A 25,217-nucleotide genomic window follows, 5' to 3' on the forward strand; every position below is an offset into this window, starting at 1 on the left:
GACCATTTTTGGGGAATTTTAAAGTGAAGTGGCGATCAAACAACAATTCACCGTAGTGTTTGTCCAACGTTTTCTCTTGGAAAAGACGCTGTTTCTGTATCATCATCCATTTCTCATGTATCTGTTTTTGCTGTTGCTAAAATTTTATTTTCATTTTGGTAGAGGGGGAGAAAAATGGAGCACGACTGTCTCAATAACAAATTGTCAAAACGATGGAATGGAGAAGATCATAAAGCAAAACACGATCGTGTTGTAGTGAAGATCGTGAAGGAAACGATGGCACGGAAGTGTGGACCAATTTTCCGGACCGCCGCAACAGGTTTTCCCTCTGCACTACCTACCGACGGCGGCTGTTGTCCACGTACTGGCGCGTGTTCGCCCACCACACCACAACGACTACCATCCAAGTATATGTACACAGATGTGTACGCCGCCGGTGGGATCGTAAAACATTTTTATTTATTATGACGCTGATCAGTCTGCGGGATCACGGGCCGCGGCTGTTGTCCTTGCCACCCTTGCTTTTCCTCGTCGTTTGCGAATGATGATGATGATATCGAGGAAGGTTTGTTCTCTGGCGTGGACTTGGCAGTCGCTGCGACTTCTGGTCTTTTTTTTTACCATGAGTTTTAATCCAAGGGTAACCAAGGCGTTGGCTGGCCGGGCAATGGACCAAAGGGTTGCGAGTACACTACAGAAGGGAACTTTGAAGGTCTGGTTTTGCTAGAGTCCATGAAGGAATGAACCGAGCTCTGGACGCTGGGAACTAAAGACAGATTGTAAACTTTCACGTTAATGTAAGCCAGGCCATGCAATTTCCATAAAATTAATTAATCTGAACGAACCGGTAAGATTAGAAGGATCAAAGCAACCGTTGTACGTTGAAGGCGAAAATTGACCGGAACAGTGAATTTCCAGGATGAGAATATCGTTTTTTATTCAGCGTCTGTCTGTGTGTTTCCTGAGTTTTGTTATATCGATCCTATTTGAGGAGAGACCACCCATGAATCTCGTATACATTATAACGCCACCACCCCATGTTCGCTACACGGTGCCAAGAAAATGTAACTACCGTCGATAGTTTTCCGGGCGGCACCGAAAATCCAAAAAGCTTTTAACCGGCACAATCTGGCCCCGGGCCCACTGGCATGCACGTCCATCACCGTTGAACGCAAGTGTCATCCATCGGAGTCCTGAGTGACGGGAAGTAATCTGACTAGCAGTGCGAGAAAAAAAAAACTCTTCGGATGAGCTGAACGGGTTTTGCATTGCGTTGACGTGTGTCAGGACCCGCGTTTGGTGTATCAAGAGGCGGCGCCGAAGGAAGGAGAGAATGTATGTCAAAACTCGTCGCATATTGCCTATCCATCTATTCTGCGTGTGACACCCCGCGCGATGCTACTGGCTAAAGGGGAATCCACTAGATGACATGCCCACGTAATCTCATCTTCCCCGTGTGCCATTTGCCGCGTATCTCTCGCTTCTCTTGTTGTCAACATAGTGCACAGATAGCACTTGAGGCTGATAATAGCACTTGCACTTGTTTGTTGGTGCTGTGCGGAACGAAGCGTTTTTAAGCCGTCCCACCTTCAACGCAACCATCACCGATGCTGTTCTACAATTATATCCAATTAATTACGGCGCTAATGAGAAATGAATTCATTTTCACCATCCTTCCCACGAAGGTTTGGGTTTCCTCGTAGATGGTATATGTTTTTGTTATGTCGGTGGTTTTTCTTCGCATCAATACGTTGACTGATCAACATCCATTTCAGAACGGGTTTCCTTTTCCTTGTATTTGTAGATCAGCAATTTTTTGTGCGTCTCAATGAAGGATGTGTAAAAAGTGTTTCATATTGTACATACAATTTTATGAAATTAAACCCTTGAAATTCATGCGATTTGTGTCAACAGGACTGAGTAAAAAAAATAGCTTAAGAAAGTTCCTCATCGTTCTACGGATATTTGAAATTCAATATAAATGATACACAAAAGTATACAAACTAATTGTACGTCTATGAAACTGCTGTGGAAAACTCAACTCGCGTGTGGGATGGACACAGTTGTTGCATTTATTCTTACAATGACCGCTTAATATTTCATTGGCGGCGATTGTTTTTCTCAGTTCGTTTTTGTTAATCAAATATCGTGAGCTCATCTCGAACCCATTGTGGAGCTAAAAATAATACTGTTGCCGTTTGTAAACAGCCAATCCGGCGGCTCACTCAAGCAAAGCACTGGGCAGCAAAATAGTCCGCCACATATCACAAATCAGGTGCGCCACTACTTTGCTTTGCGGGTGAATTTTTCTCTTGAGGGACCTGGGAAGACAATCGAGTTTGATGGTGAAGAAGAAGCATGTTTCCCTCCCATCGGCCGGGCGATGTTGTTTTCCTCGAGGATGTTTCATACTGAAACGGTGTGTCATTCGGTGGACTGACGTATGTGCCCCGGCTTAAGCCCTGGAAGATGAACTGGATGGAGACCCCGCCGTCTTCATGGTTGGACTTGTCCTTCCGAGCGGTCACCGGCCGTTGATGTTGATGTCGTTGCGGGGAAAAAATAAATCTACGTCCATGCGCCAGGCATGGCATGGCAGACAGGAGAGATACATGGAAATGTCCCCGGAAACACCTGTTGGCATAAGTTTCCAACCGCTGTTGGCAGCTGTGTGTGGGGACACGATTCGCCGGGAAATATGACGAGCGTATGGACAGATCGTGGCAAAAGGCGCGCTTGAGGGATCACCCATAAACATTATTTACTTGAGGTTGACTCGTTCCCGCGTGTTTTATTTGCTACTTTCACTCATCGTACGCAGCTGGACCGCATTAGATACGTGATTTTATGTGTTTTGATCCAACAGTCCAACCACGCGATGGCGCTGCACCGAAAATATCTGCAAAGAGTTTGGCGATGTTTTTCAACTCGCTCCTTAGAAGACCGTGCAGTTTTTTTGTTTTCACTTGATCGAAGGAAGATTACTGCAAGACCTCATTGGAATATCGAACGGTAGAATGATCGACGAACTGTCCGGTATAACGCGTTTGCGCACGCAGACGATCGACGACGGCCGTGTTAATCGCATCGATCCATCGTGTGCACTCCATCGATCGCCGTCGGAGATGAAAGCTTTATGGCAGGCGTTTGTAAGTGTTTCCTTGGGGAAAAATCTTTCGCTCTCGCGTCAGCCGGGGAGGGAGGTCTAGTCAACCGAGTTTCCGCAGTTTGATGATGTTTTATTGCCACTTCCAGATCGACATCCAGCTGTTCTGGCTTCGCCCTGGAGAAAGCACCAAGACCCCAAGAGTCATGGTCGGCTACTTACCTGTTCGGGAAACCCGGGTTTTAGTCGACCTCGTCGGGAGGGAAAGGTAATCTTTTCCTCCCCGCCCAAGCGGTTGCTAATCGTATCGTTACGATTGTATAAACAAACAAAGTATCAAACGTGGCCACTTCACGAGCATGGCCAAATCGCCGGTTCGCTTGCGCGTTTCCAGGGCGCTCAATTGCACTACTTCGAGGGCACTTCACGGGGCGATCGACGAATCGAATCCGATTCCATGCAAATGGCAACGACGTGCCAAAGTCGCATCTCCTTGGTGGCGGCCGTTTCTCGCCCTCCCGGGCGATTATGTAACCGACGCGTCGGATGGATGGTCATGTCTGCTACTTGTCTGTTTCGCCGACGGTTAGTCATCGATCGTCCGATCGGCTCGAGAATCTGTATTTCCGCCGAGGTGCGGTGCGCTGGTCGGTGGGCGCGTTGAAAGATGCGACGGTGGTGCACGTAATGCCTTTTTTGCGTTTCCTGTTGCAAAAGACTAAATGGTCTCCGAAATGGAAGTCTATCGACCATCGAACCCCTTTTTTGCTGACGTCGGCATATAAACGATCGCTGCCTTGGGGGGCGCTGCGAGTGTAAGAACATGGTCTTGCTATTACTTGCTCGATACACACACATTTGCACACCCGTTGAAGGATATTATAGGATCCTCTTTTTTACACAAGCGCGCGTCGTCGAAATTGGCCCCGGCTTTCGCTTGATGCACTTCATCACGTTTTCCTTGTGCCGTAACGAAAAGTGTATTTCTACGCTTCTCATACTACTCCAGGTATGTACGCTGCTCGAGGGAAAAACCGGAACGAACCAGAGGCAGTCGCTTGCACATTCGTACTGCCAGACTATTTACGTCCACTTCCGCGACGGATATAGTTCAACATCCACGCTGTCGTCGTCTCTCCATCGTTGTTATGCTAATTCAAGCTGCCATTTATTTGTGGTTATTGTTTTTCCTGCACTTTTCCTGTCCACTCTCGGTCGGTTTGTCCTTTTTTGTTTATCACTGCGTGCTTAGCTGGGTGTGTTATCGTTTCACTATTTACGCTATTGGGTTGTTTTCCTCGTATCGTTTTCATTCGTTTTTTGCTGGTTTATTTCATACATTTCCAATTTAACTCGGGCGCTTGGTTTCTCCCGATTGCAATACGTCGGGAACGCTTAAAAACACCACATAATAATCTACGTGGAAAAATTATTAGCAAAATGAAAAAGGAAAAATAGTGCACCGGATCTAAAACCACCCAACTCGAGACACGCGCGTCGTTCGCCGCCGCCGCCCCGGTCATTGACGTAGGGAAGGGTTGATTTTTCCACCACACAGGTCTATTTCAGAATCATTCATAAGACGGCTGGTGATCGCACGTCGCCTTACACCAGCCCGAAAGAGATGACGTTCATGCGAGAGGACATGCTCCCGAGTGGTTGGATGTGCAAATTTATTGCCACTTGGTGCTATTTGCTTAATTTCTAAACGAATCTTTATTGCGCCCATTGCAGATGCCGCTGGAGTGCATTTAGATTGATGTCACTGTGCAAAATATATGATAGTGGCATGCAACAATGACGTTACATTTTCTTACATTTTCTGCGTCAAATGTATCGTGTTTCGTAGTTGTTCCTCGATTTTTTGGTCATCAAGCACCAAAAGGACTAGGACCTGCTCTGGCTTGCGGGAAATAAGGATCAACGATATATCCAAACACTGTACGGCTAGAAAGAGCCTAGTTTCTCGAGAGCCAGAGCACGAATGTGTACCACTTTCCATGCTTATTTACTCTCCATTAGGATTGCATTATGTTCAGCAATTATTTACCTTTCCACATCACACAAAATTTCCCCACCGGAACAGAAAAAGGTGGGTCAATGGAGTAAGCGAAATAATGATGGGTCGTTTGGTTTTCCCCCTTTTTCTGCCGGGATAATGGATGGTCAAATGATTGATTAGGAAAAAATGGTCTCCATCATTTCCGGCTTGGGGGAAAAAAAAATCGGTCTCCATAGTGTAAGTATTCAATCAACGGAACAAGTTGACGACGGTGGAAGATGTCAGGGGAATTAGATTTCCTTTTTACAGTGTATCAAACTTAGTGTAGTGTTGTTCTAATTCTTGAGCCATTTAGCAGTCCGAGAGTTTCCTGATGTTGTCGTCTTCAGGAGGAACTGAAATTTGACTTATTGAAGCCACGCGCCGCAAAACAACATTGCATGTAAACGAACCACTTTAAAGTGTCAACTTCTCCTTTCCGCTCGTGTAACTCGGGTGGGGTTAATTTTATTCCAATCAATCAATCGTACTATCATCATCAGTGCGTCCATCAAATCGACCGACTGTGTCATACCTCTGCCTATCAATAAAGCCGAAAGTTAATTTGCGTGATTGCATCCCCAAACGTCCCGGGCATGGGCGATAGTTTACTTTTCGATTCGAGGTTTCAATTGCACTCTTCTTCTGCTGGTTGTTTGGCTCGTTACAGCTACAGCTCTTTTTTTTCAATTTATTTTACATAAACAAACCAATCAGCTACTTGTGAATGGGAAAAGACGGCTTGATACTAGTTCGAAAAATGTCGGATTGATCGATGGGACGATTCGTTTCTTCACAAATAGTCTGGTGGACTATTTCTTTAACGTTATTTAAACGGTGTAAAACTATGATATCATCAGATTATGTTGGATTTTATTATTTTAGTGATGTTGTTAGAAGGTAACAGGATAAACAAATGATTATAACTACATGTGAAGAAGATTATCCATGACCATCCACGTAATCACATGCACAGAAGTTACACGGAGGGAAGGGCGCCTTCGTGGGCGGAACATTTTGGACAACGTCCAACCCATCCCGTGTGGTTGAATCCCCCGCGATGGTGGCGTTCCGTGTGCATTCATGCGTATGCAGTTGGAGCATATTTATCATTCTCACACGGACGGACACCCTGAAACCTTCCGCCCTCGAATCCTACCCTCGGCCGCTCTCGGTTGTCGCCGTCGCCCCCTCAGCCCTCGCCTCAGGCCTGTATTAATAGACATTTTGTCACTCCATCCTTCACCGCGCGCGCCGCCGCCGCCAATATTCGGGTGATCTTCGCCGACGGTGGAGCAGCGGATCCGTCATACTAAATGTCACACGCGTGCTGGTCGCCCAGGATTACGGATCGGACACTCGTTATTCGGATTTCGAACCTGGCACCCGCTCGCCGATCATAATCCTGGTTATTTGCTCGCGTTAACCTATTTCTTGGGATTACGAGGGGGGGCAGAGGGATTTCTTCGTTCCCGGCAGCTTGATAAAAGGCAGCGACGGCATGAAAATCTAGTCTGGGACGGCACTTGTTTATTGCCGCGCGTAGTCGTGTTGCGAAACTGCAACCGAAAAAAGATTGGACCCGTTTTCGGGAGGTCGTTTTGATGTTGTACAATTTGTCGTCGGTATTACTTTATGGTTTTATTATTACTTTTTTAGTGCGAAATAATATCGTCGGTAGGGGCTTTGCTAACTATGAAACACTCTGTGGACTTTGTCGTTTCTTCGGTACATCGCTTTGGTTTTTTCGAAAGACGATGAACTCCATAAGGATAACCATGAAAACCGCAGCCGTTGATACTTTCTTTCCGTAAGCCGAAGCAGTTCTTCACTGATGTCACTTTTTAAATCGTCCTGATCAGAACAGCCGCCAATTTTCAAGGCCACACATTTGCGTCTGGTCTGGGACCGAGAATCTGTTTCTAACCCGGTGTCCTCGTAGCCATCCGAAGGACGGATTCGCAGCTGGCGAATGCGTGCGTGCGTGTGTTTGTTGTTTTAAGCCGAGAGGTTGGCAATATTATGCACTCCAACCTCCGTCCTGTGGCCACCAACGAAACCGACGCCACCGCATAAACCGCGTATGGGTTTCGGTTTCGGTGAAGTTGCTTCCGCTCCGGAACACAGGATGCGCTGTTTCGCGACTATATATAATGATAATAATAATAATGGTACGATGGTGCTGGAAGGTTATTATGATAAGGAGGGGTTGGTAAGGGATGACACATACATGGGGCATAGCAGGAGGGCATGCTCGACAACGCACTCAACACAGTCTGGTCCATTTGCATAGACCTAATAAACGCACCGGACGAAGCCAAAAGGATGAATGCCAAGCGCCACTAGGCGCCTCCATCGGTCGGGCGGGGAGAGCATTTCCTTCTCAAAACAAACAGAAAATCAGTACCGGGCACACCATGGCCAGAATAATTCGCATTCATCGGTAAACCACACCGGGCGGGCGGAGGGAAAATCCATCCGGTGGTCGGGTGTCCTGGTGGAACGTTGGTGGTTTGACATGAGAAATTTAATTCATTTTAATACACCCCATCGTAATGGGGCATCGTAAAGCCGCGCTCGTAGTGGACGGAAGTCGTTCGGGGGTTTCAGTGTGTGTGCCAACAAATGTGTACCGGTTGGCAGAGATTGATTTTAATACCGACGACAATGTTTTATGTGACTGAGTGGTGGGTTTTTTTTCCTCTCTCTAGATGTTTCGGATTTTTGTTTGGCCATGTTGCAATGTACAGTTGATGTTGTGTTGATCAGACATTTCGGCCGTCGGTTTAATAAACTTCAAACAGGTAGTAACAGCCGAAAGCGTTTCTTGTTCGGGCGCGATCTTGTTCATCCCAAAGGTTCATTGAGCCGTTGTCTACGCTTTCCATAATTTATGTTCGGTTAGTAATTTCCACCGCTATCAAATTTATTCTGTCTACCGCGCATTTAAAACCCGTAGCATAGCCAAACACACAAACGCACGGTACTCACGTGGGTCGTTCGTGTGTTTGTGTTGTCGTGGGAGAAGAATGGCATGGTGTCACGTTCATACGACGATATGTTTATTTTACATATCATGCTAGATAGGGAACGGCCGGCTAATGAATTGTGCGATGCTCTTTTTCATAAACTCTCTGCCGTTGGTGGTAAGGTTTACCTTCGTTTTTCCTTCCAACCGGTGTGTCGTGTGGAAATATTGCACACGCAATGCTCTACCTCTACTGCGGAAACCGAGGTTTGAAAAATCGTTACTCTATCCTGTAACTGTTGCCAATGGTTTGTTCTTTCAATTGGGGAAAAACTAGTGAAGGATCTAGGAATTTTAAACCCACGGTTTAGTAGCGGTGATTTTTCCGCTTCAGTTTGAATTACATTGCCATTTTGTTGTGATGTGCTCCGATGATATCACGCTCGTTCGGGAAAATGGAAAACCCACGAATGTTCCTTTTGTTGTTGTCCTGTCCTCCTTGGCATGAAGGGATTTCTGCGCGGACGATGGTACCGTGCCAGCAGATTTAAGCAGGATTAATGGCTGTCTGCGAACCTGCTCACATTTCAACATGATCATCGGACGTCTTTGCCGTTAATTTTTGGTTTTGTTTATGCCCGGCACTTCAGAAAGGGTGATAGGGTAATAAATAAATGGCCGCGTTTGATAAATGTCCCTAGCTGTTCACCCCTTTTGTTACCCCTTTTTCCTCCACTTGTTAGTGTTAGAAATCACCAGTAAGATGTGTATCGTTACTTTTTGTTGTTGAAAGATGTTTCAATACAGAACTGTCGTTTATTTTGTAGTTTACATTGGGTTGTACGATCTCTTATCCATTCTGTTTTCAATCCACAGCTGTCTTTCATAAATCTTGTTCCATGCGGAATTGCGATCGATTGAAGCATGTTTCTTCATTCGCTCAATACAATTCCGCTCGAACCTAGAAGAAAATAGACGAATCTATTCAAAGCAGCGTTTCCGACCACCATTCTAAGCCAGTTTGGCGAACTCTTCCGTCGGGGTGCTCCAAGAAAGCGGCAAACTAATTAAAAGTGGGCTCTTGCAAAATAATGGGTAAATTTGATTTCGAACGTTTGAGCTGTGTTGTGTTGTGCTGTTCCAGGGAAAAAGGGTTGTTGTCCTTCCGGAGACATCGACATCGGCATCGACCTCCGGGCGGGGCAAAAGTGTGAGAGGAAAAAGGACGCGCCAGAAGCTTTATAATAATTTCTCGAAGGTACCCAGATTTCCTCACCCTTTCTTCGAGCATAAGGAAAAAGAGCGAAAAAGCGTCAAATTAGGAGTGAAAGTTTGTGGGAAATTTGTTTTAAGACTTTTCTAAAAGCAGCGTGTCGGGGTGTTTTAAGATTTCGTTCGAAGGTACAGATTGGGATGAATTGTGTGTCTATTTTAAACAGTCATGAATATTATCTCCGCGCGTTTAGGTAAAGAAGAAAAGGTTCGATAAGGTTCGAACAAAACTTCCTTATGCTCAAGCAAATCCCTTCGCATAACAGATTATCACTAGATAAAAAAGTCCCTTATATTCTTCTTTTTTAAATCTTCTTAAGGAGACAAGGATGTATTTATCTTCTGAGTGATAGCATTAAATTCGATTCCATAAAGCCAGGCCACCTTTTCCATGGTGCGTTCGTTAGTCGTCGGTCTCAGCGGGTTTGAGGCGGGTTTTATCTAATGTATTAACTCTGCCAACGCCGTTGCCGGGGCCAGTGTCCGGTGTTTTGAGCTTCAGTAATTAGATTACCGAACTTTCAGGACAGCAGCATGAATGTAGATTGCGAGACGGAGCAGTCTCTTCTATTTGTAAGGGTTTTTTGTGTTTGACTTGCTTGCTTGCTGCTGGCAAATTTATTGCTTGCAAATTTATTTATAACGAACCTTTTGAACTGAACGTATTCCGTACGCTACGTTCTCTAATTTTTATTTCCTTCGTCGTGCGCTCAAACAACAACGGTGTTGTTTATTTGTTCATTACGGAACAATAACACCTTTCAACACCAGAACATTATAACACTTGTGCATTTTCATCTTGCTCGATGTGGGCCGCTTCCTCCCATACCCGCCAGTTAGTCCACACGACATGATTACGTTTTCCATTAGCCTACGGTGAACCAATTCGAACCTTCGTGCTGCCGATGGCGGTCGTCCGGGTGGCATAAGTGTTTGATAGTGTTTAATATGTTCGCTCCCCGCGTTTTGCTTCACCTTCTGGATGTGTTTTCGCGCGCCGGCCCGTGCATTGCTAATTTTAGCATTGTACCGCAATAAGAAGAAATCACCCTCGGGGGGAGTATGAGAGCCGGCTCCCTTTTTCTCTTATTTCCTTTGACGCTTCGATCGGCAATATGAAATCACATGTCGCAAATGGTTCGCGCTTCAACACCGGAGAGAGTCGAGGGGCGGAGGAGAATTTTGGAAAAAATAAATAAAAGTAATGCAAAGCCAAATGCAAACAACTGGCAACCACACCAAGCATGATCGACGACGAGGAGGGCAAGATGAAAGCAGGCTCCAATAACAGCCAAAAAGAAGAGAGGGGGGAGGCCTTTTTTTGTTTGGATTAATTTCCGATCTGCAAGTGGTAAAACATTGATCCTGATTGTTGTTGCCATCGTGCAAGTGGTGGGCAAGTGGGCCGAAAGGAAGCAGGAAACGATAGAGAATGGTCAATAAAATCGGCAGCGGCGGGGGAAAAGGGAAAATAGCCGCGTGCAATCGAGCGAGCGAAAAGTATCACCGCGAAATGAACGAAACCACGGGGTTGCGGGAAAAAACATGAAAATAGGGTAGGGAGCATGGAGCACAGGGAGGGCAGGGGGTGGTTGGTGCGAAAATAGCGCAAACTGACGCACAACGATTCGTGCGACTGGCGGTAAACACATGTCAAACCGCATGACCAAAACGGACCGTGTCGGAGTTCGCGTTGCGCGTTCGAACCGGCAGCTGGAGGACGTCTTTCGGAGAAAAGTGGGCAGTTATGCAGTCCGGCCAAACAGGAGGGAAAGCGTCCTTTGATCCCCCTTTCGTCCCTTCCAATGTCAAGGACTTCAAATGAAAGCAAACGGAACACACAACTGTCACGCGTGTGAGCCTGTTTCGAGAAAACAAATGTCGCTCCAGTCCAGAAGAAGGGGACCAATGGAAAATAACGATGATGCTGATGGCGAAGGTGTGTCCACTTCAAACACCGAAAATATGCAAATTTACAATGAACCGCTAATGAAACTGTTGTGGAACGTCGTCAAACGTTGTTGCCTCAATTGCAGAGGGCTTGACTGCGATAGTTGTTGACGGTAGGAAAATGAAAGAAGCGCGTAATTTGACAACCAAAAGGAGCAGAGTTCAGGTTCCAAAAGTTCCCAACATACTCCCCCGTTTGGTGCCAAACGAATGTTTACGCGTAGTTTTACTTTAACCACACGGAAGGACATGCATGAGAACATTTGATCGGTCAATTAGAGAGTGGCATTGCTGGTCGATCGATTTATCACCGATCGATCACTTCATCAAGTTGTTTTCGTGAGTGTCGTTCATGCGCATTGACGTCAAAGAGTCCACGTCTCGCCATTTGTTTGCATGATACACTTTATGATCTACGGTGGAGTTGTATGCATTTTCCATTCGCTAGCTAGCTTTTTCTTTTATTTTCGTGAGTGAAAACTAACGCAAACAACACAGCGGGTTTGTTGTTATATTACGCAACGATACATTGAACATCGATGTTTACCATTTAAGTATTTCTTTTTAGAGCTTTTTGGCTCCGTACTTGTTATTACTGTCTTTTAATGAGACGCACGTGGGGATATTAGTCACGTGTAAGCAAAAAACCACCTCCAATACCTCCAACACATAATAATCTACACCACCTTTTTTGGGACGTTCATTCATTAGGCTTCGTGAATGGTCTTTTCGGGTCCGAAAATAATTGTCTTATCTTATCGAACTTGGCCAGGCCGGGAGGCCATTTATATTTCCTCGACATCAAAAAGCATCCGCCTTCCTGCTTATCGTGAGAAAACGTTCCGAAGAAAAAATACCGATGAGCGGCGCTGACCTAAATTTTATGCAACTAAACTAACGTAACCGTGCGGAAACTTATAACGGTGTTATGTCTGCTAATAATTTATTTCGTTGCGTTGCGAAAAATTGTTTATGAATTTGATGCATCGCTTTGAGTTTAAGACGATCACGTTCTTGCCAAACCGACGGTATCAAGGCCATTGTTGTGCCCTCCCAATTTGTAATCAATCGATGAGATGGACGGTGTTGTTCACGTTTTGGGAAAAAGTGCATCGGATTTTGTAAATGATGCAGTAAATTTTCCTTACTTGATCCCGTGCCAAAAACTATTAAACATATTGAAACGATTTGTGGTTCCTCCGTAGGCAGGCAGAAACCATCCTTATTTAAACTCGTTCGGTTTAGAATCCCCTGCCCGATTCATCATGATTTCGGGCGTGAGGTTCGCTTAGGCCGCGGTTTTAATGACCACGATACGGTTGGTAAATGTCGTAAATTGGATCGGAAGCGCAAGAACAGGTTGTAATTTGGCGCGATTTTATACAAAGTTTAAACTTTTGCGCACGGAAACGAACATGGCGGCAAAGAAAGTGCGCACCGGCAAACCACCGGTAATTATTAATAGTTTAATCCCTAGAGCCCTTTCGGGTTTGCAGAACTTTCCACATTGGGTTTTTCCACCTTTGTACCTTTGGTGATTGCATTCACCAAAAAAAAAAAAGAAAAACAGCGCCACCAAATTTAAACAGAGCGCACTCTAGGAGCGGTGTTAATTGGTTTGGCTCGACAGGCGACGGCCGGCTGGCGGAACGGTTCCGCACTTTCCGGAACGGTGCACCTGGCAGAAAATGTCATTCGCCTCCGGCTGACCTTCCCCGGCGCGGGGTTTCGCGTCTTATCGCACGCGGCAAAACACGGGCCGCACTTTTGGCGCAGGCGGAAATGAATTGACGGTCGAGATGTCCCGGGGTATGTGGGGGGTGGGGGGGAGGGTTGTGTCTACCGATGTTGGTCCGATGGTCACTGGTGCATAAAGAGGGAAATGATCTCGTGCCGGACACTATTAAGCTAGAGTGTGGTCTCTGTGTTCTGTTGATTACAAAGTGTTCTAAGAAAGGTGGTGGGAGTCAGTGGGTGGAAGGGTGGAAAGGGAAGTGCAATTGCACAGGTGGGCAGGATGTATGCATCTCGAAGAAAGACACAGGCGCTTTAAATAATAGCCCTACGTATGTGTGTGTGTGTGTGTGTTTGGGATTGGTGCGGGGGAGTTTATTTCGGCCCAATCATCTGTTAAGGGTCCGTCCTTAAGAGAGCGGCGGATAAAATCGAGTGGGAAGAAGCGGTGGACGATTTTGAGTGAAAGATTTAAATTTAGAAACACTCTTTCACGGACAACCCCTTACCATCCACCGAAACAACCCCCCCAACCCCCAACGAATTCACGAACGATGGCAAACAAGCCGAACTTGGGGCTAGGGCTAGAAGGGCCAACGGGCGGCGGAGAAGGGAGGAAATAACACGACCAATGAGCAATGTGGCAATGAGCGATGAAAGTTAATGTCATGTTTCGCACTTGGCTCGCCACCGCACGCTCGCCGAACTGCACTTTTAGCTGCATTTAGCATTTTCTTCGCACGCTCGTCTTGCTTCCTTCTCTTTCTCTTTCGCGAGCGCATCCTTGCACCGTTGGCTGGCTCGAGGGTGCAGCTTTTCTTTCTCCACCCGAGGGGGAGGGAAAAAATATGCGAATAAATCGCTAACAGCATCCGTCATAATATTGCTTTTAACGGGCGTTGGATCGAACCGGAATCATCCAATGTTTCCTGTTCCGTTTCTCGGACTGCAGGTTTGGAAATTATTTTTATTAAATTATAAGCAAAATAAAAACACTTCTTCTTCTTCTTCTTGGCGTAACGACCTCTTGGTCATGCCTGCCCGTTAAGGGCTTACGAGACTTGTTTCCCTTTTGTACGTGGATAGTCAGTCCTCTCGTACAGGGGAGGGTCCGGTCTCGGTTGGGATTCGAACCCACGCCGTCGAGGTGGTGAGCCCCGGCGCTCATGGGCCGATGTTCTAACCGGCGCTACCGCTCGGCTGTCGCGGACCCCCGCGGGAATAAAAACACTACATGGGGTGAAAAATGTTCGCCAGAATGTGTTGTGATGCAGAGTCTTTTCGTCACTCTGTCATTTCACCCTCCATCCTCAGCAAATGTGGGTCAAGTTTTGGTTCATTACCCTTTCTCAGTGTTTTTCGCATCCTCAATATTCAAGTTATCAACTTCTTTCTACACTTAGCTTTGTCCAACATTAATATATGATCTTTTCTGTTTTAAAATACAAGTATCTCTAATTTAGTATTTTTGGACAATATTCAAATTATCAACTTCTTTCTACACTTAGCTTTGTGCTACAATTGATATATGTTCTTTTCTGTTTTAAAATAGTATCTCCAATTTCACAAAAGGAAGCGATACATGTTTAAACAGCTCCACTTTGCACCCAAAAACAAAAACCACCATGACGCCGTTTATGACGCAAACATTTGTAGCATGTGACCCTTTCGGAGTGTGCCAACTTTTCCAGGACGCGGAGGAGTGAAAAGTCATACCATTCATAAATCTATTTCTACAAACTTGCACTGAGACTTTCGGGAGGAAGCGAACACAAGACACTTAACTTTTAGTCACGTTATTAGCATAAAGGGTTCCACTAGAGAAGCGTTCAAACATTCATTTAGATGACGTCCGGAAAAGTTTGGGTGAGAAATAGTTCGCACTTGTTCGTACTTTAATCCTACGCTCTTGTGGAAGCTTTTCATTTTCCGCCGAACTTTTCGTCGGGTGTTTGAAATTGTGTGTGTTTTTGTTTTTCCTTTGTAGACAAACTTGGTGCTCTCGATGTCAGCAAAACACGTGTCGGATCTTCCGATTTCAAAGCATTTATGGTTTTCCGGAACCAAACCCCGCTTCGATGGAACGATTCATTCAAATTCGAGTTTACGGGTTTTTTTTGTTATTCGAGAGAGAAAACTGTTTCCCTCTTTTGCCAGATCATGATGAAAATGGTTTTTTCATCGAAACGAAATTCGATTAGCAAATTTCTGGGAAACAAAACTGACGCCGGCAAAGCAAGCCACGATAGGGGTGGCAACATTTTGCATAATTTGAAACGCAAAAGCAGGCGTTCTTTTTCTCATAGCCTGCCCTTTTTTTATCTCACTTTTGAAAGCCCACCTTGCCACACCCCACTGGGGGGAGGGAGGTTGTTTGCGATCGCATGTTGGGCATCTAAACAAAGCATGGGGAGCATAAATGTAAGGGAGAAACGTGGTGTGTGTGTGTGTTGCTGGGAATCTCACAAACGCTAAACTAATTCTACATAGGACGTGCGTTCATTTGTCTAGTATTGCGCTGCCTTTCAACGTTCCCATTTGAGTTCTCTGCAGTAAACCTCATCATATTTCAGGTGCGAAAATCAAATTTATCGGCAGGTGTTTCCAATATCGAGACGCGGGATATCAAGAGAGTTCCGTTTCGTGTGTAGAAGTAGAAAGAAATCGAGCTCAAATTAATGCTATCAAAACGTGCCTGCAAGGAGGTAGCAAGGAGGTTCCATCCTTCCTTCTACAAGCAGTGGAAATGTGATGAGTTTTCCCTAACAATTGAGCGGCGTGATGAGCGCCCGACAAAAGGGGCGGTGCAGGAAGGAAAGGTAATTTGATTTTCCCATTCACTTGACGCCTCGTGGGTGCATTTTGTGTGCTGAATATGGATGTTAATGAGGATACCGAGGCGAACGTTCTGGAACATGGGGACGAGCCACATATGTGTTTGATCGTTTTTATCGATTGATGGCGACGGTAGGTTTTTTTTTTTTGCTAAATGAACCTCTTTTCCCTCGGGGGAAACAGTCATCATTCTCGCACCTATACCTATGTTAGACATCAGGCAGAAGAAGAGGAGGTACGGTTAATGTCCCTTTCGATGGACGAGTGAACATGTGACAGGCGGCGAAAGAAACTGTTGTCAAATTAAGATTGATTGGTCGCTCTGGTCCTTCGGGAGCATCGGAGTGTAATGTTGGTAGACAAGCTGTCAGGTGTAGTGGCCTGCGGCGTTGTTGAAGATACTAAGGAGAACTAAGCGGTATCATGTTTTATCGTCCGTAAACGAGAACTTGTAATCATTTTACATCAATCGATCGAAGAATCGAATGCTTTACTTCTCTATAAAGGTGTGTGATATTAGTTCTTATTAAAAGGTAACTACTTATACTCAGTAACAACACTTTCTTTTAGGTGACTTTATTTTACATAACAATACTTAAATGTGCCAGCATTATTTCTTTATACTGGTTTTAAAATGCCAATTACCAGTTACACACATGTTTCGAATATTTGCACGATCGTTCACTGAACCTCGTTCGATTTGGTTCTGTTTATTGATAGAAGTGATTTTCGAACGTCCGTGAAATAAAACGCGAGGAATCAAAAAGTAATTTAGAAAACGATACCGGGTCAAGGCCCCCGCGATCTCCCGGCTCAACGATGGCGAAGGCGGCATGAAGGGCCGAAGGGAGTTTTATTCGAACTCCCGGGGAGTGGAAAAAGGGTGTGCCGTATTTTTAGAAGTGTAGAAGAGGAGGTTGCAGGTTGCTTTTGCGGGGGTTTGTTGGGCCAACAACACACGCATCGCACGCTCAACGGATTCTCGAGCATCATGGAGAGGGCGGCCGCACAACGCACATACACAAAAAGCATAACTACTGACCCAGCGTTGGGTTTTCCCAAACCGGCCTCAGCCGGTGCGAACAATTTCCCTTTCCCCGAATCCGCTTACTCCACTTCCCAGACGCGGCACAATGTTGTGGATTGTGTGCTCTTCGAACGAAAGCGAATGAAATCGAAACTCACGTGCGTTGGCGGTACCGTTTTCCACCGAATGCTCGCCACGCTGGTAAATTGTTCCGTTCTTCCACACCTTCGTCGGAAGCGGTGGAGCAAAGATAAAAGATGGTAAGGGCCCCATCAACTTTTTTCCTACGAAAGCGGTGGGAAAAGAAGAAACCTGTGCGATTGCAGAACTCCCTGTTGTGTACATACTTTCTGGAAAAAGATTTTCCATCGGATGCTGGGTGCGTGGGTTTCTGAAGTTGTTCTTCCATAGCTTATCCCTTTTAGAGTAGGTTTCGAGAGAAACAGGTTGTTTTGAGCAATTCCAAAGAAGCTTGTTTTTTTCTTCTATTCAAGGCACAGTTCCACGTGCAGAGGGAAAGTTTGAATCGATGTTTTCCGTCTTTTTACAAACAAACTGCTTTTACTTTGGCCACGTGCTTCGTCAAAGAGGCTACATTCTATTCAAGGCCGATCCGTCCCTCAAATTCACGTAGCATAATCTGGCAAGCAAGGGAAGCCAGTTTGCAGCTGGGCGAAAAGAAGTGCGCAATAGCGGAGAGCATTTGGGGGTGAATTTCCCAGAATTCCAACCACCCTCCGATGGAGTCATCCTTCCTGGAAGCAGCTGTTGTTGTTGTTGTTTAAGCTTGTCATATAGATAGCTTCGCTTCGTGCGCCGAAAAACCGGATCGAGTTCCGCTCCAATTACTGCCTTTCGTCATCGATCGAAGAGTTTTTCCTAGTGGTTCCTTTAACAAAGAAAAAAAATACCATACCACGAGTTCAAGGCATTGAACTACGGTTGGTGATGGTATTTTTTGCGATATTCTCTCTCCCATTTCTCCGCCCGACGTAATGACTCATCATACCACGGGGGTTGGGATTTGGCTTGTTTGCATTCCTAAAGAGGAAAGTGCATCTTATCTGGCGATTCAACCGGAGGAAGGAGCAATTTACGCAGCGTTAGGATGAACGAAAACCCTGGGGAAGAAAAACTGTGTGCCGGCGCAAACGTGGATCGCAACGATTTCATTAGGTCGAAATTTTAATGAGCCATTAACATTTATCTGTTCCCTTTTGTTACGCACTTTTAACTTTTCCTCCTTCCCTTAGATGAGATCAGCAGGAGATAACTTAAGATTCCTTTTTACCGTTTCGTATTTCTTTTCGCACCCACACACAAGGTATGATTCGTTAGCTATCTCGTGAGGTCACTATTACCCAGTTGAGTTCGGATCATGTTTTGTTCTCACTCCGGTTAACCTTGGTCTGATGAGACGAAAACAAATCATGTTTTTGGTTTTATCTCATCATGGAAACTCTCTTTGCATCCCTCATTTGACCCCAACATGATGATGTACAAATACGATAATCTCATGCTGCAGGGTGTTAATGGGGCTGAATGGTATTCACAAAAAGAAAATCCCAAATTGGAAAAACCCCCCTTCTAGCGGCTCTAATTAATCTTCCTCCCCATTGGGTTTGCTTGTTTTCTCCGAAGCGGTTCCGGTGGATCAGAGTTCGGATACGATAGGATCGGATCAAACGCCGATGAAACGATAACCACCGTGCGTGAAGAGCGAACGCTGGGGTTCCCATGTCGATCAGAGCGCTAGTAACTGGCCACCCAGAAAATGTGGGTGCAGAGAAAGCAGGTTATGGAAAGCCCGCGTGAGGAGAGGCGATGGGAAATGCTAGCCAAGCTACCCAAAAACACACCGTTGCATCAAAGGTTGTTACACGTGTGTTAGCTTCGGGGGTTTTTTTTAAGAATAAGAGAATATAATTTCCTGCTTTATTTAAACCATATTTCTTCTTCGACCTTTATTTTTCTGTTCTATCTTGATTGAACATTCACGATAGTTATCTAAACTTTTATCTGCTTTCTACTATAGGGAGACAGCAAAAGAAAGAAGCATTAACTTTCACGTATCCAATAGAGAAAGCATAGATATATTTTCCTTTGCAGTTACATATTTATTTGAACTGAGCGAATTTTCATCTTACCGAAAAAGGGAAAATATTTGCTATGCCAACACCATCCCCATACAGAATTCGTCACCCCGCCTTCGTGTTGCTGCATGGCATGGCGTCGGTGGAAAGTGTCGCTGTCCGAATTGCTCCCACTTTACCATGGACAGCATAAACCACACATGTGGCAGGTATGTGCGTGTGTGTCTTGAGCTACCGTCAAGGCAAAATGTCATTTACGCATCATTATTGATAATTGATAAAGACTATTTTTGCAGCGTGCCAGCCAAGCAACACGAACCGATCGAGAGCACGGTATTATTTTTCTTCTCGTGCAGCTGCACGAGTTAGTCGGTGTTCGAAGCGCATAAAATGCACGTGGCATGCCAGGGCGTTCGTGGCCGCGTGGACGTGTTTGTTTTTCTCGAGGGGAAATTGTCATCGATAAGCCCTAAAAGGTAAATCACTTTGAAGAAACAATGTGACATACCGTTTCCACCTTACAAGGGCAGGACAAGCGGAAAGCACATCGACGCGCAAAAGGGTGGAGGAAAGCCGAAGGGCGTTGCCAATCATTCGATGGCATTCGACGACTCGAACATCAACAAGTTTACGGAGAGCATGACCAGGTTCCGTTTTTTGACCTTAAAAAACCCCCTCCGTTTTCCAAATGAAATTCATCCATCCAGTCAAAGGTCACACACTGTGTTTGTTTCGGGAAAAGCTTATCAAAGTGTTTCTTTATGTGTTTTCAACAATGGCGAACGAGTTATTACACTTCCGAGAGAAGTGATTTCCACGAGCTGTAAGACACTTTCCTAAACAAATATTAAAAGTGTACAATCTCTCTTTGATATGATACGATGTATTCAACAAAAGCGTCGGTAAATGGCTTAACGATAATCCAAAGCATGCTTTGATGCAACCACATAAAAGAAAGGGCGGCTTCAATCCGGTAGCCGAGCATCGCTGGGCAACATGATTTTCCTTTCATTTGCGATTACGACGACGACGACGATCGGGGCGGTATCATCTTTTCAAGGTTCGCGTTGTTGTTATTGCTTTAGTTCCTCTCCCGTTCGCGTTTGTTGTTCTTCCAGTTTTTTGTGGTACGAAAATGTGCACCAAGCGAGCGAACTTCAATGAGATATGAGAAACCGTACAGGAGGGAGTGCTTGACGGCGTCGTGGCACGGCGGGCACTTTCACAATCGTAAACAAGTGGTGCCAAAAAACGAAGTCGAACATCGGAGTGATCCCATGCAAAGCCATCCTCCAGGTGAGTGAGTCCGGTGAGATGAGAAATGGAACTCCGGCGAAAAATGGATTACAAAAAAAGGCCCGGCTATTACGAACCACATGGTGCGTGTGCAGATGCATGTGAACGGCCATTGGAGGGGTTGGGCGTGATGTCGCACACTCAGGATCGAGCCCGGGGGGAAGAAGACGGGGGTTGGGGGGGGGGGGGGGGGGGGAACTGCACGCAATCGGACATGGGAGCGCGAACCGGCTTTTCCGTTTCCAGCTCTCTCCAGACGGCCACGCGGTCTCGGCTTGTGAGCCTCCCGAAGTGTGTGTGTGTCTGCGGCCGGTTTACGATGACGCACTCGATCCGATGCTGGGCCGGTGGGCCAACCGGCGTGAGGGAGGGTAGTCACCTGCTGCGGGAACTGCCGCTGCGTAAACGGGACGACGGGTAATCAAAGAAACCGAAAGTGATTACCCTCATCTTTCTCTTGCTTCCTTCCGACCCTGCCGATACCACCGACCGCAAAAGTCCCGGCAAGCCTGAAGGCAAGTGAAATTCGATCGACCGGCGGCCGATTATGTCGATGTTTCAACTCGACTTGATTCGATTCGTATTTTTGCCAAACATTAACCGTTTTGGGGGAAACAAAGCCACAACGCGAACGGAAAAGGTCCAATAAAAAAAAATAAAACAACGCTTCTGGCACGGGGTGTTTAATCGTACAAGAAAACATAGTAAGCTGTGACTTCATCTGGAAGAGATAGGGCCATAGTCAAGTCAAAGTAAATCATAATTGAAAAGGACAAAACTAAAAACTGATGAATACTTGCCCACGTGTTACTTTACTCCGCAGTAGATTCAAACCTGGCAAGAAAAAGAAAGAAACTGGAAGTAAAAGTATGAAGACCCTTTTTATGGGTACGCAAACACGCTTTAAAAAGCCCACCGCAGAGTCGCAGATGCTTCGTCAAACAACAAACTCCTCTGACGGAAGATGCGACCCGGCGTTGCCCGGAGCAACGGAACAACAAGCGGGCTGTAGCTTTTCATTCGAGCGGAGATAATTACGGTAGCCGCTGGGCAAACATCATCATCGTTCAAAGCAAAGCTTCGAAAAAGGGCGAAACAGTTTCATTTTTCTTTTCTTTTTAACCCGAGCTAGTTCGTGTCGAGAAGCGTCTTGCGAACCGCAGCATCTGGCCCCGAAATGAATCCGTTTTCAATGTCTCATTAATGGTAAATTTTGGGGAAGAGTCTTGGTGCAGTAGAGTATCTCGTAGTACTTGTTACTTCTAAGTCGTTTGAAGTACTAGAACCTGATTAAAATTAAAATTATATTGTCGTACTGTACTTTGTACTTGTTCAGATAGTTTGGGAATGAACACATCGTTTCCACCCTTTGGAAAAGGCTTGCAAATGACTTCCGAACAAATATGCACCAACGATGAGCCAACTAACCTTCTTTCCGACGTGCAATTTCACTTGGGTGTGTGGCTGTCTCGGTGTGTTTGATTCAAGAAACCCGCCATCCAAAATCATCCATGTGTCTCACGGTTCCAAAAATAATTTTTCCGCTTTTTTCCAAATTCACGCCTTACTTTCCACTATATCCACTTCATCCGGGTAACAATTTTCACGCGAACATTTCGGAATCGAGTCGGCGGCGACGCTTGTCTCATTCGGTTCGCCCCGGCGGAAACCACCCCTCCTCGGGTCTATGCAATACGAATATTCTTTGGCGCTTTGGCGGGCCGTGTTTTCGTGCCGTGCATCTTTAGTTTTCTGCGTGGCGATCGTTTCGATGCTCGTTTTCCGGCGGCACTAATCTTCATCATCATCATCATCGGAAACTGGGGGATGTCATTCTCTGTATTATTATTTTTAGCGGGCAATTGTGTATTGGTATCATCATCTATATTCCTGCCGAAATGCAAATGTGTGCCTCTTACAAATCGGGCGTCAACATAAGCGTCAACATAACATGATATGTTTATTTATAAAAAGTAATACAACCACGTGGTTTGGAACAGTGGACACTAACAACATCCAAAATAGGACGCTTTCTAATATCCTTTAAGCAGGATAGGGATTCGCCTGGCTTTGTTCCTTACCTGTTGTTGATGGTGACACCTTTCACATGCAACCCTATAATAATATTCAAACCCTTATCATGATCCTTTCGATAATACTCAAACCCTTATCATTCGTCTCGGGATAATAACATCGGTGATACGATGATGAGGTTTCACACTGACAATAATATGCTGTTTGGTCGTCCTTAACTCCTCGTTGATCAGACATCCAAACTGTCACCAACATTTCCCTGTACGTGCTTTTCGTGACGCCAAGAAGAACGGAAGGGCTGTCAATCATTCTTCGAATGACCAATTTCATATTCCTTGGAACTGTAAAAGGAACCCTTTTGGCTTTCCTTGCCCCCAGACCATCATTGATTATTACAAATCGGATGACTTACTGGAAATTATTGTTTGCCTCCTACCTAACCGGATATTTTCGTCCGGTTTCCATTGGTTGACGGTCGCTCTACACTTTCCCGCATTTTGCAGATATTTTAAGAATAGTTTTTGTTTCATTCTGTTGAAGATCAAATTAATATTTTCTTGTACATAACATAACTTTTTTATTATACGTACTTATGTTTCTTTTATTACGGACTTTTATATGTTGTGCAAAAATAATTTTATCAAATTTATTAGACTCAAAAACACAAACTTATTAACACTTCCAATAAAAATCATATTCAGTTAACTTGGAATCAAATCTGCTTCGGTTCCTCAAGGAATTCTCCCACTTCTCGTTGTTGCGTTTTTACCGGTGACTCTTCCAACTAACCCAAAAAGTCTAGCTCGTTTTCTTTTTCACCATATTGAGTGGCTTTATTAGCTCTTACGCTACTTTGCCACTACACCTCCCAGGAGGTCATAATTTGCCAACCGTGTCGAACATAGCGTATATTACTCGAGGGCTACGAAAACGGGGAATATGGCAAACCGTGTTAGCGAAACTAAGTGCATCAATCCGACAGAATATAGCTTTTTAAGGCCCCATGGCTCACACATTGTGGGCAATAAATCGTGTGTGAGTGTGTAACACCCCGCTGCTACAGACCTCCCAGATTATTGCCCACCCGCCTATCAGACCAGGAAGTGGTCGCTAACGGCAGATTATTAACCTTATTTTACGCATTTTGTAATGACCATAAAATCTTGATTGATTTGATTTGGCACAACCATCGGTAATAGCAACCATGAAACGCTGTTTATTTTCCCTTTTCCAATCGAACACGGTTCCGATGACAAATGACCGAACGATAGAGGAAGGGGGAAATCGAAATGGCATTGAAGAAGTGAAACTCGAAATGCATTTGCTTTGGGAAAACGGTCGCGAACTGGTACAGGAACCTCCAGCGCAATATTTATGTGTTTACAAGTCGCGGAAGGGACGTTCATCTGAAGATCGAAGACCGAAGAAAAACTTCTGCAAATAGTAATGCTAACTCAGAGCTGCGTGTGAGGTTCCGACAAGACACTGCTTCCTTCGCATACGACTGTTCAAAATGACGCTAACATCTTTAGCGAAGTGCCATTTGTTGTTGGTTAGTTGTTTTTTTTTTGTTCGACCCCTCGACGAACGAAAGTCATCAAAAGAAAGCTACTCTCCCAGTTGCACCTGCAGCATGCCCAAGACGCGCGCATCCCCGACAATTGCATAGTTTTCCCTTCCCCGCGCTGCAATGGCGTTGAAAAATGAGCTTTTACTTTTCTTCTATTTGTTTGTCCACGCTCAAGACGACCTGTGGGGAGGGGGGGACTGCTGTGTGTGCAGCACTAAACGCATCGTTCCCAACTCTTCGACAACTTCCTCCCATTGTGTGCCGACGATCGTCGTGGTCGTGGTCATCGATTGGCTCACGGTCAAACACAAAACTTGACCAAACAACCTACCGATCGGATTCAAAAAAAAAAAGCCAAACAACCGCCATTCGTTCATCGGCCTGAAAAGAAGCATGAATGATTCATGGGGCATCTTTGCACTTCGCTTTTATGCAGCTTGTGGCGCTTGTGCCCGGCGTGCAGACGTGTCTGCAAGGTTAGCCGAATCCGCACGAGTCTTAAATGCCGCTAAACTGGTCACTTTACTGGTTTCGGTGTTTTGTTAGCAAAATTGATTAGGCTCAATATTTTTATTTTTGGATTTATTACTATTGAATCATCAAGTTGTACAAAATAAAGTTTATCGTTAGAGACCTTTTTTGCTTTTACTTTTTCCTCCTTCTCGTGGGATCGGTCCTGTGCTTCGTGCCGGCTTTCAATGTTGTCAACTGAACGGTTTAAGGTTGTTACCCTCATAAACGTCACCCCATCGCCTAACTCCACCCCATGGTCGCAGCAATGATCGAGTTAGAAAAAAATAAACTCAAGCCCGGTCATCGTTTTCTGACGCGTGATTGACATATTAATGACATGTTACGAGAAGCCCTTTCAACCCCCAGGCCGATGGAAACGTGTTATATATGCAACAGGTGCTGTGTGCTTTTCCAATCTACTTTTCTCGCAACCCTAAACCGCCGAACGTGTCCAGCAAGGCACACGCACTGTCTGGGAACACCCGATCTTTGTGGTGGTCCATTACCGGGCCCGTCGTACAATAATTAGATCAATCATGAGCAGCAATATGGCGACGATACGTAATGTACGATAACGTTACGTTTCCGCCGATACTAGCACACGTCCGGTTTCCAGATTCCCTGGATCGTTTGGGAAGGGATGTAGTGGAGGAGGAATGGAAGCGGGAAAGGAAAAACTTCCCCATCCGGTCGGGTGGCGGCTAGAAAACTCCCGGTCCCGTTCCATCAATTCTCATCAGCGTCAGCGGACGACATCGATCGATTGGACGGTGGCAGC

General features: G+C 45.4%; 1 protein-coding gene across 1 annotated transcript in view; it reads left to right on the forward strand.

The window, feature by feature from the left end:
• The window catches only part of LOC131260833 (cAMP-dependent protein kinase catalytic subunit PRKX), a 32,066-nt gene that overhangs the window by 905 nt on the left and 5,944 nt on the right, over positions 1–25,217 (forward strand). The gene's annotated exons all lie outside the window — the stretch shown is intronic.

Source organism: Anopheles coustani, chromosome 3, assembly GCF_943734705.1.
Source record: "Anopheles coustani chromosome 3, idAnoCousDA_361_x.2, whole genome shotgun sequence".
NCBI classification, from domain to species: Eukaryota; Metazoa; Arthropoda; class Insecta; order Diptera; family Culicidae; genus Anopheles; species Anopheles coustani.